This window comes from Enhydra lutris, unplaced genomic scaffold (assembly GCF_002288905.1).
Source record: "Enhydra lutris kenyoni isolate GAN:26980312 unplaced genomic scaffold, ASM228890v2 scaffoldscaffold38, whole genome shotgun sequence".
In the NCBI taxonomy this organism is placed as follows: Eukaryota; Metazoa; Chordata; class Mammalia; order Carnivora; family Mustelidae; genus Enhydra; species Enhydra lutris.
In genome coordinates, this window is record NW_019154122.1 from 18,738,787 (window position 1) to 18,752,595 (window position 13,809).

Below are 13,809 nucleotides of genomic sequence, written 5' to 3' on the forward strand. Positions count from 1 at the left end.
CGTCACAGCAGTTTTTTAAAAAAAGATTAAAAATTTTTAAGAGAAAGCAGGAGGGACCCTCGTGTTGCTAGAATATTCTCTAGCTGGCCAACGTCGGCGTCAACATCTGTGTCAAGCCTGTACCATGGCTTCGCGCGACGTCACCCATGGGGGAACCAGGCGAGGACACATGGGGTCCCTCCGCAGGATTTCCTACGGAGGGAACGGCACCTGGGAACGGCACCGAAAGAAAAGCCTCACTTGAAGACTAAGAGCTGCGGGCCCCACGGGTATTGTGCACTTGTGTGTGGCGTACGTGGTTGGGGGATGAGTCCCACACCCCAGGCCTCAGCACCCTGCTCGTTGCCACACAGGAAACCCCTGAGGCCCCGGGTGCCCACGTGGCAAGGTTCCTGCCTGCCCTGGGAAGCTACGGTTTCTTTCCCAGTATGTTCCACAACCGTGTTTTCTCCCTGAACTCTCATAATGAAATGAAAGTGTAACTCTACTTTGCCTTTCTCTTCTGTTTCAACAAGGTCACGGGATGTCGCTTTACACAGAAAAGCACGAACACACACTGTGAATGTGGGCGCGCGCCGGTGGCGGGAGGAGATGCACTTTGCTTGCTCACAGACCCCCCCCCCCAAGCAGTGCCCACGGGGCAGCCTCAAGCCCCCACCCAACCTGTGCCTGGACGGCAGCTGCCTGCTGGGGTGGGGACCGGGACCCAGGGGATGTGTCCCCAGGCCTGCGTCTCTGTGTCCCACCAAAGATATGACTTCCGGGGGACCCCTAACACTGCTGCTTCAACATCCAGCAGATGACAATGGGCCCCGGCCAACTGTTGATTAGGAAAGCCCCGGTTAGTCCGGAGACAGCCCCGGGCCAGGGGAGGAGGAGCCTTATTCCAAGCCCAGAGCTCCCCCGCCTCCAGGAAGCAGTGCTCTCCTGGGCCCACATTTACGAGGCTCCTCCTGCACACGGGGCTCTCACACGGCTGTCCATCCGTCCCACCCACACGGGAAAGGTGTGCTGCTTCACGGGTAACTGGAACACTGTGGAAGTCGGGGAGCACCCAGGGGCCGGCTAATGGGGGGCAGCTCAGGGCCCCACCAGCCAGAGCTGCACCTGTCAGGGAAGCCCCAGCGGCCTCGACCTGGTGGGCCGCAGGCAGCCATGGTCACCACCCGAGCAGCGACCCATGCGTGTCCCTGCGTGTCCCTGCCTGGAAGAGGTCACAGCAGGGCTGGTGCTTCCCCAGAAGGTGACTTCCCGCCCGCCGCCTCACTTCCCCGCCTTTCCTGGAACCTACCGGAAGACCCGCCCAGGCCTGGGCATTCCCTCAGTGGCCGTCTCCCCAGCGCCCCATCCCCGGGGCAGGGACGGGCTGGGCCTGGGTCCGCAGGGACCCGCCGCCTTCCCCTCCGCTGGGGTGACAACTCGAGCCTCCAGGAGCTGCGGAGGCCAGCGGCCGCTGGGCCTTCCCCACGGCGGGGTCGCAGGACACCAGGGGGCAGCAGAGCCCAGCCCTGCGCTCCGTCCCCCGGAGGCGCCTGCCCGCCTGCCCGCCTCCCCGCAGCCACCTCGGAGGCGGGGAGCGCGTGCTTCTCCCGCCTCACCCCTCCGAGACGGCGCGCGGGGCCTGTCGGCTCAGCGCGCTACCCAGGGTGGGCCTGGGACCAGGCAGCCTCTCCGCCGCGATGCCGCTGGGGGAGGCGGTGCTTGTCCCGGGAACAAACGGGGGGCGATGTCTGGGGCACCGGCGGGAAGCGCGCGGGGCGCCCCCGGCACAGCGCCAGCCCCGGTTGCGGAGAGGCCCCCGCCCACCCGGATCCCCCGTGCCGCCGCCGCAGGCTCCTCCGTGAAATGGGGACACTGAGGCCCCTGCCCCCAAGCTGCTGCGACTTCGGGGCCCACGACTTGGGGGGCTGGCACACTGCCTGCCCCACGGGGGCTCAGAGTCAACGGGAGACATCCCGAGGCAGCCCAGGGAGGAGAGGAGCCACCGCGGGCTCGGCACACCCGGAGGGTCCTCCCGGTCGGCCTGAGCCGCGGGCGCGGGCTGGGACTTGACCGGGGGTCCAGGAAAGATGCCGGCGGGGCGGGGCGGGGCGAGCGCCCGAGGAGGGGGCGGATCGGTCCGCGCAGCCTGGGCGGGGCCCGGACTCCGTCCGCCTCGCGGGAGGGCGCAGGGGCCCCGGCAGGGCTGCAGACCAGCCCCTCTCCCAGCTCCGCGGTGCTGCAGGCACCGCCACCCTGCCCGCCCGCCCCATACACCTGAAGCCCCGGGGTACGGCTCCAGCACACGGCCTCGCCCTGCCAGCGCGCGGCCCTCCCACTCGCCCTCCTGCAGGAAGCCTCCCGTCCTCCCGTCTTCCTGGAAGGCACGGAGGTCCCGCGGCAGGTTTGGCTGGGGTGACCCCGCAGCCGTCCTAGCGCGCCCGCGCACCCCCTCTGCAGCCTCCGCGCGCCCCGGACCACCCCAATCACGACCACTTACAGACCTTGTAACACCCAGAGCCCTCACCCCCAAGACCCCTCCTTCTAGCGGCCGCCGACGGCACCCGGCCCGCAGGCTGGGCTGCGGGGAAACAGGAGTGGACACAAAGTGTCCAGCCAGCCCAGCCTTCTCCTCTGGGTCCCAGCGGCCTGGCAAAGTCACGGCCTCCTTGAGAGCGGGGGCTGCACTCGCTCGCCGCTCTCGCGTGGCGGCAGGACTCTGAGGAGCGCTCTGCCGCCTGGCCGGGGTGTCCCTCCGCGCCTGATGCGTGCAAAGAATCGCCTTCCCCGAGGTCCGCTCAAGGTGCTGGCGGGGCTGCGGGGGCTGCGGGGCTGTGGAGACTGAGCCGGGCAGGCGGGGGGCGGGGGCTGCCCTGGGGGACACCCCTCCTAGCTGGCGCCCCAGCCCCCCACCCTCCACCAGCCCGGGGCGACGCTCACCCGGGATGTTGCCCCCTGTCTCCACGCTGTCCCTTCTCCAGCTCAGGGCTGGGCTGGTGCCCGCAAACTTCTCAAACAAAAGGGAGGCCAGGGAAGTGGCCCAGGGCGTCTGCCGGCCCCGCCGGGACCCTACCCCCACCCCTAACCACCGGTGCCCCAGACTCCAGCCGATCTTCATTCTGGGGGTGAACAGGGGCTGTGCCTGCCGCCAGGCGCCCAAGGCTGGAGGGTGGTCGGAGGCGGTGGAGGCGGCTGGGTGCTGGTAGGGCCTTTATGCGGAGCAGGGTGGTGGGGCCTGAGGCGCGCGTGCCTTCCCACGCTCTGCCGCCAATCAGCAGCCAGGCCTGGACAAAGAACAGCCCCCCCCCCCCCCGCCACCCCCGCCCCCACCGCTGCTGGGCTGGGATAATGATGCCCCCGCCCCCAGCAGGTGGGGAGTGTGTGGGGAGGGGGAGACACGTGGGGCCCTAGCTGGGACTTGCCCTACCACCAAGTCCCTGCTATCAGACCCTCCCAGAGCAGCCCCCAGAGGTCCAGCTGCCTGCCCAGGGAAGCTGTGGTCCCTGGGGGCTCAGCTTCGGGACCCCGCGCTCCCAGCACAGGTCAAAAGTAGCTCTCTGATCACTGCCTGCTCTCAGGAGCCATGCTTGGTCTCTCCCCTGGGCCTCTCCGACCCCTCACACCTGACGGGTCTTCAACCAGGCACCTGCTGGGCCTGGCCACACTCACCAGGGGACGAAAGCCACTGTGGGAGCAGTTTGAGATGTAGGAACAACGTGGAGATGGCACCTCAGAGACGGGGAGCTGACCAGCACCGGTGCCCCTTGAGTGTGCCAGGGGCACTGCCCCTGGAAAACCCCAACCTCATCTCGCTTTCGGAGAGGCAAAGCTCCAGCTGGCCACCTCTTCCAGGAAGGCCCTCTGAGCTCCTCCTCCATCCGACAGTCTGGTCCTCACATAACAAGGTCATCATCGGAGGTGCTCGGACAGTTCATTCCCCGGGGGGCAGGAAAGGCATGAGTTTCCCACCCCAGCATCCCTGGGACCCAGTATTTTTATTTTATTTTTTTTTTAAGATTTTATTTATTTATTTGACAGAGATCACAAGCAGGCAGAGAGGCAGGCAGAGAGAGAGAGGAGGAAGCAGGCTCCCTGCAGAGCAGAGAGCCCGATTTGGGGCTTGATCCCAGGACCCTGGGATCATGACCTGAGCCGAAGGCAGAGGCCTTAACCCACTGAGCCCCCCAGGCGCTTGGGACCCAGTATTTTTAAACGATGGATCTCAGGAGGCTTTTCCACAAGCCCAGGGAGGAGGAAAGGCCATCCCGCACCTCAGAGAGATAGCTAAGTTCGGGGTGGGGGCAGTCTTGCCAGCCCTCTGTCCCTACCACACTGCCTGGCAGGATGCATTGGCAGGGGGGGGGTACTGTGCAGCCAGGCTTCGGAGCAGGGGTGCCAGGAGGGGATGAGGCGGGGCCAGGGTAGGTGGCAGGGGGAAGGGGTGGTGGGGCTGGCTGCCCAGGGCGATCGAGAGGCCCAGGAGTGGTGCCAGCCTGGGGAAAGGCGGTGTTGGGGAGGGGCTGACACGTGGCTCCCCAGCCCCGGTCCCGGTCCCAGGGACCTCCTGGGCCCTTTGATGGTCAGCAGGCAGGCGCTGCCCCATGGAGGCTAGCTCTGCTTGGGGGTGGCCAGGTAGACCCAGGCTGCCCCTCTGCTCGCCCCGCCCGCCTCCAGGCCCTGAATGGCTGGGAGCCTTTTGTGGGAGAGCAGCTGGCGGCCGGCCCTTTATGTGGGGCTGTGGGAAAGTCGGCCGGCAGCCTCTCACACCCTCTCCAAAGCCCGGATTATCTCTCGGGGCCAGCAGGACACCCTCTCAAGGATGTCCCCCCCCCCCCCCGCAGCAGGGGTGGGGGTGGGGGCCCCCCAGAGGTCCTGTCTACCAAGCACTGGCCCCGGAGTCCCTCAGCAAGGAAGGGCCCCTGAAAGCAGAGCCCCTGGGACGCCCGGCTCCCTGCCCCCCACCAGCCTAGCTGCCTAGACTCAGAACTGCCCCGTGCCGGGAAGGGCCTTCGAGGAGCTCCCACCCACCTCACCCCTCCAGCTCATCCAGGCCTCTGGCCTTCATGGGGATGATAACAGGAGAGTTCGAGAGTTCGCTCAGGACGGACAGCCCTTGCCCTAGCCGCTGGCAGCTGTGCCACAGCTGGGCCAACTTGTGGCAGGCCCAGGGCTGAAGTCAGACTTGGGGGTCCTGAGGGACCCGAAACGGGGAGGGTGTGGCAAGGAACTATGCACGCGTTTAACACCTACTGCATACCGGCTGAGCAGGGCCCATTATCTTCCTGGAGCCACTCAGAATCCTGAGGGGGAGGCAAGACAACAGTTCAGGGGCCAGACCTAGGCCTAGCTCTCGCGTTGTCCTGGGTGCACTTTGGCCCCTGAAAGCCACTCCAGCGGGCAGCTCCCAGGCGGCCCGGAACCTGGGCAGGGATCATGCTCCAAATGAAGTGGGGTGGGCCAAGGCCTAGCAGAGCCCAGCGCGGGGGCGCCGGGGCGACAGCGACGTTAACACCAGCAGCCTGTGGGGGGGGGCTCCTGAATGCTCTGCCTTCACCCGCTCCTTCCTCCCCCGCACCTGCCTCACACGGACTGCTACTGGCCCCATGTTACAGATGAAGAAACTGAGGGCCAGAGAGCCCAGCAACAATGCAGCGGCACTGGATCAGCACCCCAAGCCCACAGCCCTAGCAGCTCAGAGGGCCTCTGGCAGAAGCACCCCGGGGCAGCCATCAGAAGGGGCGGAGTGGCAGGCATTCCCCTTTGTCCCTTGGTTCGCCAGCGGTGCCAGGCCTGGGGCGCGGGGACTGCTGAGGGCTGTGGGAATGGGAAGGCACTGGCCGGGCCAGATGTGCGACCCTCCAGCATGCGGGTCGGGAGCTGCTGCTGATGCCCCAACCTTCAAAGGCATCCTGGGGGAGCCCCGCCTGGCTCCCAGTGCTCCCCAGATGGCCTCTGGGCCCAGCGCTCCGCACACAAAGCCAGCACGCGCCTTTTGTGCCGGATGAATGTCCGTGGCAGGCGCGGAGTGTGGGAAGCCACCCGGAGAGGCCCTTCCCTCCTGCCCAAATTCTCCTCTGGCTTGGGGGCAGGCAGGGCTGCAGAGCTGCAGGCCTGGGGTCTGCCACCTCAGCCAGCGTGCCCCCCCCATCCCCGGGCCTCCCTGCATGGTGTCAGACTGGCGGGGCCCTGCACCCAGTGAGACCACCGAGACCCCCTCACGCCGTGTTTCACACGAAGAGAAACAGGCCCAAGGGGGCTGAGGGGGCTGTCTGCTCTTTCCCTTGAGGGAGCTCCAGGGAGGGTGGGGTCTGCCCCACAGGGTCCGAGCCCAGGGGACAGGCGGGCGCTCACTAGACCCTCCTGGCTAAGGCCAAGAGCCACCTCAGTCCTGGGGGATGGGGCAGGAGACTGAATGTGAGGTCACTGCCAGACGCGGGAGACAAGCAGCGTAGGAAGGGCCAGACTCTGAAGGCTTCGCCCACCTCCCCCACACCCTGCCCCAGGGCCAGGCTTGGGCCTCTGCCTAGCACCCAGCAGCCACTTAAAAAGGGTAATTATTGCCCAGCAGGGGGTGGGCAACCTTGGTCTCTCTTCCTCCCCCAAGCTGGAGGCCGACCAGGATCCCGGGACTGGCTGGGCCCCTCGAGCCTTCCTCTGTGAACTCGGCGTTGGGTCCTGCGGGGTCTAAGGAGACCCCCAGCCCAGCGGCTGTAGGGAGCACCAGGTGTGCCCAGCGGGCCGGTGCTGAGCCTCCCTGATGGGTCCCTGCACCAGGCTGGACCCCTGTACCCCCAACGGCTGGCCCGACGACCGACCACAATTACATTGGGGGGGAGAGAGTCTGTGGGGTGTTGGAGCCCAGGCAGGTACCCGAAAGGAATGTTGATGAAGTCATCTGGAGTCTGGACAGGGGTCCTGTGGTGGGGGCAACAGGGGGGGGATGTCCAAGGATCAGTGAGGCATGACCCTGGGGAGCACGGAGCCTGAACCCTCATCTGCGAGCCTTCAGGCCCCCACAGTGCCTGGGAAGCAGAGGGTCCCGGCAGGGGGGGTTCTTCACTCTTTTAGTCGTCCTCGGACGGGGGGGGGGGGGCTGTGTCAGGGTGTCTCTCTGTGACACCCACACCCAGAGCTGCCCAGGCCCTCTCTGCTTCCCCCAGCAGCTTCCCAGGTAACTAAGCTGCCAGAGCTCCCCCCCCCCCCACCCCCGCCACCCCCGTGGGTCACTTTGCCTTCTCTTGTTCCATCATTTGTGCGCAAATTAGTTGCCCTCCCCGAAGCTTCTGCCGCTGGCCTGCTGCTGATTTGGGGAGCCCCCAGTGACTTGAGCAGGCGGCTGGGGGGAACTCTTTAACCACCAGCCAGGCCAACCCTTCAACCATCAGATGGGGAACACGAGGCCCAGGGCAGGCCAGCCCAGTGTCCAGCGCCCACAGGCTAGAGCCCGGTGGAGCAAGGGGGTAGGACCCGCCAGTCCAGGACCCAAGCGGCAAATGGGGTCAGATTGTGCGGGAAGCGAACTTAGGGAGAGGGAGCTGGGAGCTGCTCTGAGGGCCTGGGCTGGTCCACTGAGTGTGAGGGAAGGTCCCCCACCCCCAGCCTAGACCCCGGAGGAAGCACAGTGGTTGACAGAGAGGCTGAGTGACTGACGGAAGCAGGACCAGATCCAGGAACCTGCTCCCGCCCTTTCTGTGGGAGAAGCAGCCGCCATACCTGCCCTCCCCCAGGCTCCAGTCTGGCCTCAGCTCCCAACGTGCAGCTTGGAACGGACTGGCCCTCGGTGTCCTTGTCAACGGTGCGATGACACTCGGCCTTGGCACAGCGGGGTCCCACAGCAGCCCCCAGAGGAGCAGGGCAGGCAGGCGCGGGCCCCCCCCATGGGGAGTGAGGATGGAGGTCAGCACCGTGCAGACAATCCACACGGAGCAGGTGCCCCCCTTCATCTCTGGGACAGGCCCAGGGGCATCAGGCTGACCCGCCCCCTGCTCCCCGCTGCCTGGGATCGGGAGGGCAGCCCCCGAACCGCAGAGGGGTGTGCCTGGCGCGTGCCCCCGACGTGGTACTCATGGACGCTCAATTTGAGTTTCATGTCATTTTTGTGTGTCACAAAGTATTTCCCTTCTTTAGCTGTTTTCTCACGGGTTTAAACACGTGACTGCATTCTTGGGGACACAGACACAGCGCAGGGCCTGATGCGCACCCCCGTGCTCAGCCTGATCTCCCCAAATCTCAGGCAGCACTGTCGTCACCGCGGTTCACAGGAAGCCAAGGCTCCTGGCGGGCTAAGAGCCCCATCCTGGCTCTCCCAGCGGAGAGACACCCTGGCGGGCCGCTGGCAGTCTGGCCTCCAAGAACCAGGCTGGGGTCCCCACACGCCCCTCCTGCATGCGGTTTATGGGTTTATGCTGGCCTGCGGTTCCCACACTGCGGCCGGCGTGGAAGCGTGCCTGCCCCCCCCACCCCGCAGCATTAGTGCCGGGCTCTGCTTCTGAATGAATGGGGGCGGCCCCGGGGGGTGGAGGGGGGGACGACTCCCAAAAGACCATCTGGCTCCGCGTTATAATAGAGCAATAAAGGGCTTGTCTGCCTTTCAGAGGTTGGGAGCGAGCTGCTCTCTGACACGGCAGGGTTTTAACCAGCTTTGGACTGCGACCTGGGCCTGCCCCCGGCCGCTGGGGGGGTGGGGGCCACGTGGGCCAGAGAGGCCCCTAATCCAGAGGGGCCCATGAGACGCAAGGGCCCCGCGCTTTCCCACACCGCCCGCCTCTGCACGTCCACCCTGCTCCTCTTTCCGCTGGGGAAACTGAGGCCCCGGAGGCTGGGGCTGGTCAAGCCTAGGGTCTGAGCTCTCCCAGCTCAGGGACCAGAGCACCCTCCGTTTAGGAACATGGGGCCTGCTCTGGCCCACAAAGCCTGGGGTCCCCAAGTCTGGCCTGGGAACTTGGTGGGACTGCTGCTCATGTGTGATCCCACCCCCGCCATAAAGGGCGGGAGCCGCTGAGACCAAGGGACGGCCTGCCCTCCCCCAGTTGGGCTGCAGGGTAGAGTCTGGTTTGGATGAGCTGAGAGAAGGGGTGGGTGCAGAGGCTGGAGGCACCACCCCCACTGTCCAGGGGAAGAGCCAGCTCACCCCAGGCCCCCAGGAGTAAGGACGGAGGCCAAACTCACAGCTGGACAGCTGTCCAAGGGCAGCTTCCGCAGAAGGGTTTCAGCCCCCTGGAGCACAGAATCTGATGGAGCCGGCTGGTCTGTGACCTGACCCCCAGCATTCCATGTATGAGGCCCAGCCCGGCCCACCTCGTGGGTACTCACACGCAGTCCTTCCCTGCTCAGAGCCCCTACTCCCTGGGACCCCGCCATCATGGAAGGAGAGGTGTGTGTACAGACAAGGGTGTGTGGAGAGCCTCGAGCCCCTGACTTGGTGACCCTGATTCAGTACACTGGCCTCTGTTCAGGTGAGAATCACAGGCAACTCCAAGCCGTCAGTCCCAGCAATGGGGTCTCCTTCTGGGCCAGGCCAAGTGGGCCGGGAGGGGCGGGCACTGGTCTCCTCTCAGCAGTGCCCCACTCGGCCACCTTTGGCCACCCTTGGTCATCTCCAGCAACCTGGGACCAGTGCCTCCATCAGGCAGTCTCGGCGGGGAAAGCCCACCGCACAGAGGTAAATTGAGGCGCGGGAAAGTGTAGCCTGTGTCCAACATAAAGCCAAGGGCAGAGCCCAGCCTCAGCTTCGACTTGGCCTCACACCGACCCCCCCAGTGTCCCTGGTAAGCACGCTCAGAGAGCATCGTCCCGGGCTCCCGCTGCCCCCTCGCACTACCGAAATGCACAGGAAACCTTCTGCGGAGCCCGAGTGTCTGTGTGGGCGGGACACTGCGGGAGCCCGGCACAGAACCAGAGGGCCACGGGCACGTCACAAATGACAGGGTACTGCCCCCACCCAACAGTGCAGGAGACAAGCTGTTGACAGGGCACCCCCCCATGCCCCCCCAGGGCCGAGGTCCACCTGTTCCCGACCAGGGGGCTCAGAGCAGTGCTCAGCCCAGCATGAACCTTCTTCCACTCAAGGGCCTCTAACACCTGGGCAGCGGGACGGCGCTGGGAAGGAGTGACCCAGCTGGGACACCTGAGCTGTGTCTACACACTGACCTGCCAAGGAGAGGGGGCCAAGCTGAGGGGCCAGGGAGCCAGGGCCAGGCCCTTTATTCCCGGAGCCCGGGGCACACTCTGGGATGAGCTCACACAGGCGGGGGAACCCCTGCCAGCCGGACTTGGAGACGCTGGTCCCTATTTCAACTGCCCCCCACCCCGCCAAGCCCGGATCCCGCCATTCTCTTTGCCTGGCAAAGTGTCTGCCGTTCCTTATCTGGAACACACCCGCTATCCCTCCAAGGACTGCTCAGGCCTCTCCACCTCCAGGAAGACCTTCCTGGGCACCCCTATCTCCCCCTCCATTCCTGAAATCCACGGCTCTTTCAAGAAGCATCAGTGCCTCCGCCCTCCGCCCTCCACACCATGCCGAGCCCAAGTGTGCGCACGCCCTCTTAGAAACCACAGCAGGGTCTGACGCTCACTCCAGAGAATCCGGGAAACAGAGGCATAACGGAAACCAAACCCTGTGTGTGTCACACAACCTAAGCAGTGCGTGTGCCCCAAATCGCCAGCATCGGGGAGCTTTCCCTCGACTTCTCTGCCAACGTCAAGTGCGCGTCCAGCCGGAGTGTTGGTCTGTCTTAGATGTACACCTCACAACGTTACCCCCTACCTGTGAGGGTTTCCTGCCCCCCCGCCCCTGGGTGGAGGCCGGGCCTCAGGACCCTCTTAGCCCCGTGGGCCCCGGTGTCTGCGCCCCTGCAAGGGGAGGAAGCCCCGCAGTGCGGAGAGGCGGGGAGGGAGGAGCGAGCGCCCGTCTCTGTGTCCAGTTCTTCGGTATGGGACAGGGGTGCAGGGAGCTAAGGCCACGGGGACTGGGGCTCCTCCTGGCCGGGAGGTGGCCACTGCCTCCAGGGTACCCCCAAGCGGAGTGGGGTACACAGCCGCCAGCTCCCACAGTGCACCTTCGTGGCAACAAAGGCAGTGCATGTATCTTGTCTGTAGGCCCCGGGCGCCAACGGGAGGAACCCAGTGGCACCCAGCTCCCGGAGGGCAGGCACGGGGCGGGGGGTCCCTCACAGCATTCCCCGGCCCTCCAGCCACTTTCTTAACCAACTTCCAGAAGACCGTGGAAACAGGGCGCGTGGAGAAGGGCTGCGCCCAGGAAAGCCACACGGTGACCTCGGACACTGCAACCTCAGACTCGGAAACCTCGGACATGGTGCCCTTGGACACACGGCGCTCTCGGACACGGTGCAGCACCCACTGCCACCAGCACGCATTCTGCAGCTGTTGGGAGACTTCGCTCACGGTCTGTCTCCAGGCCTGGCCCATGGGGAAGGCGCAGGCTCCAGGACCAGCGCAGGCCTCTCCACGTTGCAGGGACACCTCACGCCTAACGTCCGACCCCCGGTTATCAGAGTCACCCTGTAGCCCGGGCAGCACGGGAGGGAGCTGGGCGCTATCCCAAGGCGCGTCTCCCATGCGGGCACGGTGTTCCCTGGGCTCCCACAGAGCAAACAGTCGGCCTCCTTTAAAAACATCTCCGTGGGGGCGCCTGGGTGGCTCAGCAGGTTAAATAAAGCCTCTGCCTTCTGCTCAGGTCATGATCTCAGGGTCCTGGAATCGAGCCCCGCATCGCAGGGAGCCTTCTTCCTCCTCTCTCTGCCTGCCTCTCTGCCTAATAAAATTTAAAAAATAAATTAAAAAAAACCATCTCTGTGTATCATGAAACAGGCCTCACGTGAAATTCGCAGTTGTTCCCGCTAAGGGCACAGCTCCGGGCGTGAAGCACAGTACACTGTCGTGAGCCTGTCCCCACCGTCCGTCTCCAGGACATTCCATCTTCCAGACTGACGTCTGCCCCCAGGAAACACTAGCCCCCCCGACCTGTGGCACCCACCCTGCCACTTTCTGTCTCCGTGGATCTGACTCCTGCAGGAGCCGCGCGTGCGGGGAGTCCCGCGGGGCCTGTGCCGTGAGAAGCGCCTTGTCTCACTGAGCAGGACGCCCTGGAGCTCCGCCCCTGCCCCTTCCTCTCTCAGGCTGGATAACAGTCTGTCACATGGAGGGACCCGGTGCTGCACCTCCGTCCTTCCACCCACGGACCCCGGGGCCGCTCCCACCACTGGGCCCTCTGAGCGCGGCTGTTGGGGACGCGGGGGGCACAGTGCTCAGCCCCTGCACCCAGGTCTTCGGGGCGCATGCCCAGAAGACGAGCTTCTGGACCACATAGTGGCTCCCCGCTGGATTTCTGGGGAACCCCACGCCGCTCCCACAGCAGCCGCCCCATTTCACTTTCTCCGCAAGTGCTCTCCTCCTCCAGCCTCAGGAGCTAATGCCCCTGGAGCCCTCCCCCCGCCCCCTCGCGAGCCGCCTGCTTTGCAGTCACCCTGGGGTTGGGGTGTCATTCAGAAAGGAGTTATGGTCCCAGATTCCTGAATTCTAGTATAATCAGCCCAACTAGGGGAGCCCCCCACTTCCGCAGCCAGGCATCTTCCCTCAGTGGCTGAGGCTCACCCCAGACTTACTGAGGTCTCCAGGGTGGGGGGCAGGACAAACTCTCCCTCCCCCTTGAAGTCCCAGCTGGAGAAAGGAGCCCCTCCCGAGCTGCTGGGGGCAACCGAGTCAGAAGATCTGACCATCCCCTGCGTTCCCGGGTGCTTCTGCACCAAGCCCACCAGCCCAGAGCCAGCCTCAGCCCTTCCCCCACCCGCCCATCCGCATCCCCCTCCCCCAGGCCTGGTGGGCCAGCCCCCTCGGGTGGTGTGAGCCAGGAGCCCAAGGAGTTTCCCACACTTTGGCCCCATTCATAGTGTTAAACGGCCCACAAAGGCCAGGCGTGTGCCTTGGAGGGCTCAGAGCTGCCATCTGGCCCGCACGCATGGAGGGAGCCAGGCTCTCTCCGGCCTCGCTGGGACTGAACACCGTTCACATCATAACTCCCACAACTGAAAAATGGACCAAAGCTGCTCCAGCTCAGGGGGAGGAGGGAAGAAGGAGGCAGCCCACTCACCACCCTCACCTCGGGCAGGCCCCCCGGGCCCACTGCAGTGGGTGGGCAGCTGGAGGGGTGGTGGGAGCTGGACCACATCTCCTGCACGTGTCTCACTTGGACCAAGAGCCGGCTTGGGGAAGGGGGCGAGGGCAGGACACAAGCCCTAGCCAAATGCTCCTCTGACGCAGGAAGAAGTGAGGCAGGGAGCGGGAGGGCCTGGCCTGAGGACTGCCCTCACTCGTGGTCAGGGCCCTGGGACCCCCTCGTCTAGCAGCCAGCGCTTAGGGCACACGTGGACTTGGGCTCGTATCTCGCCAGCCGTGGCCAGGCCGGAGTGGGTTTGGGGCTTGCTCCCTGCCCTGCAATCCCCAAGCCCTTAGCTAAGCAATTTCTTGGTGCTGAGTCCCTAGCTTTGAGGGTGTGGCCAATGGAGACAGAGGTGACAAAGTCATCCTCTCCCTCCCCACCCCAACCCACCCCTAGGGAGCCCATAAACAAGCAAGGGACACACCAAAACATGCCCACTGCCCAGCATGAGTCCCATTTGGGCCGCAAAAATGGCCCCAGGGAGCATCCCGGGTCCCGCGCGCGGCCAGCAGGACCTGCCAGCCCACACCCAGGCTGCGGGTACCCGTCAGCATCCAGGGCTGTGCGGCAGAGCCTGTGGCTTTGGCACGTCCATCCCCAGCTTCCTCAGGTGTCCCCTGCCCTTTTGCAACAAACTAGAGCCACACGTCTGT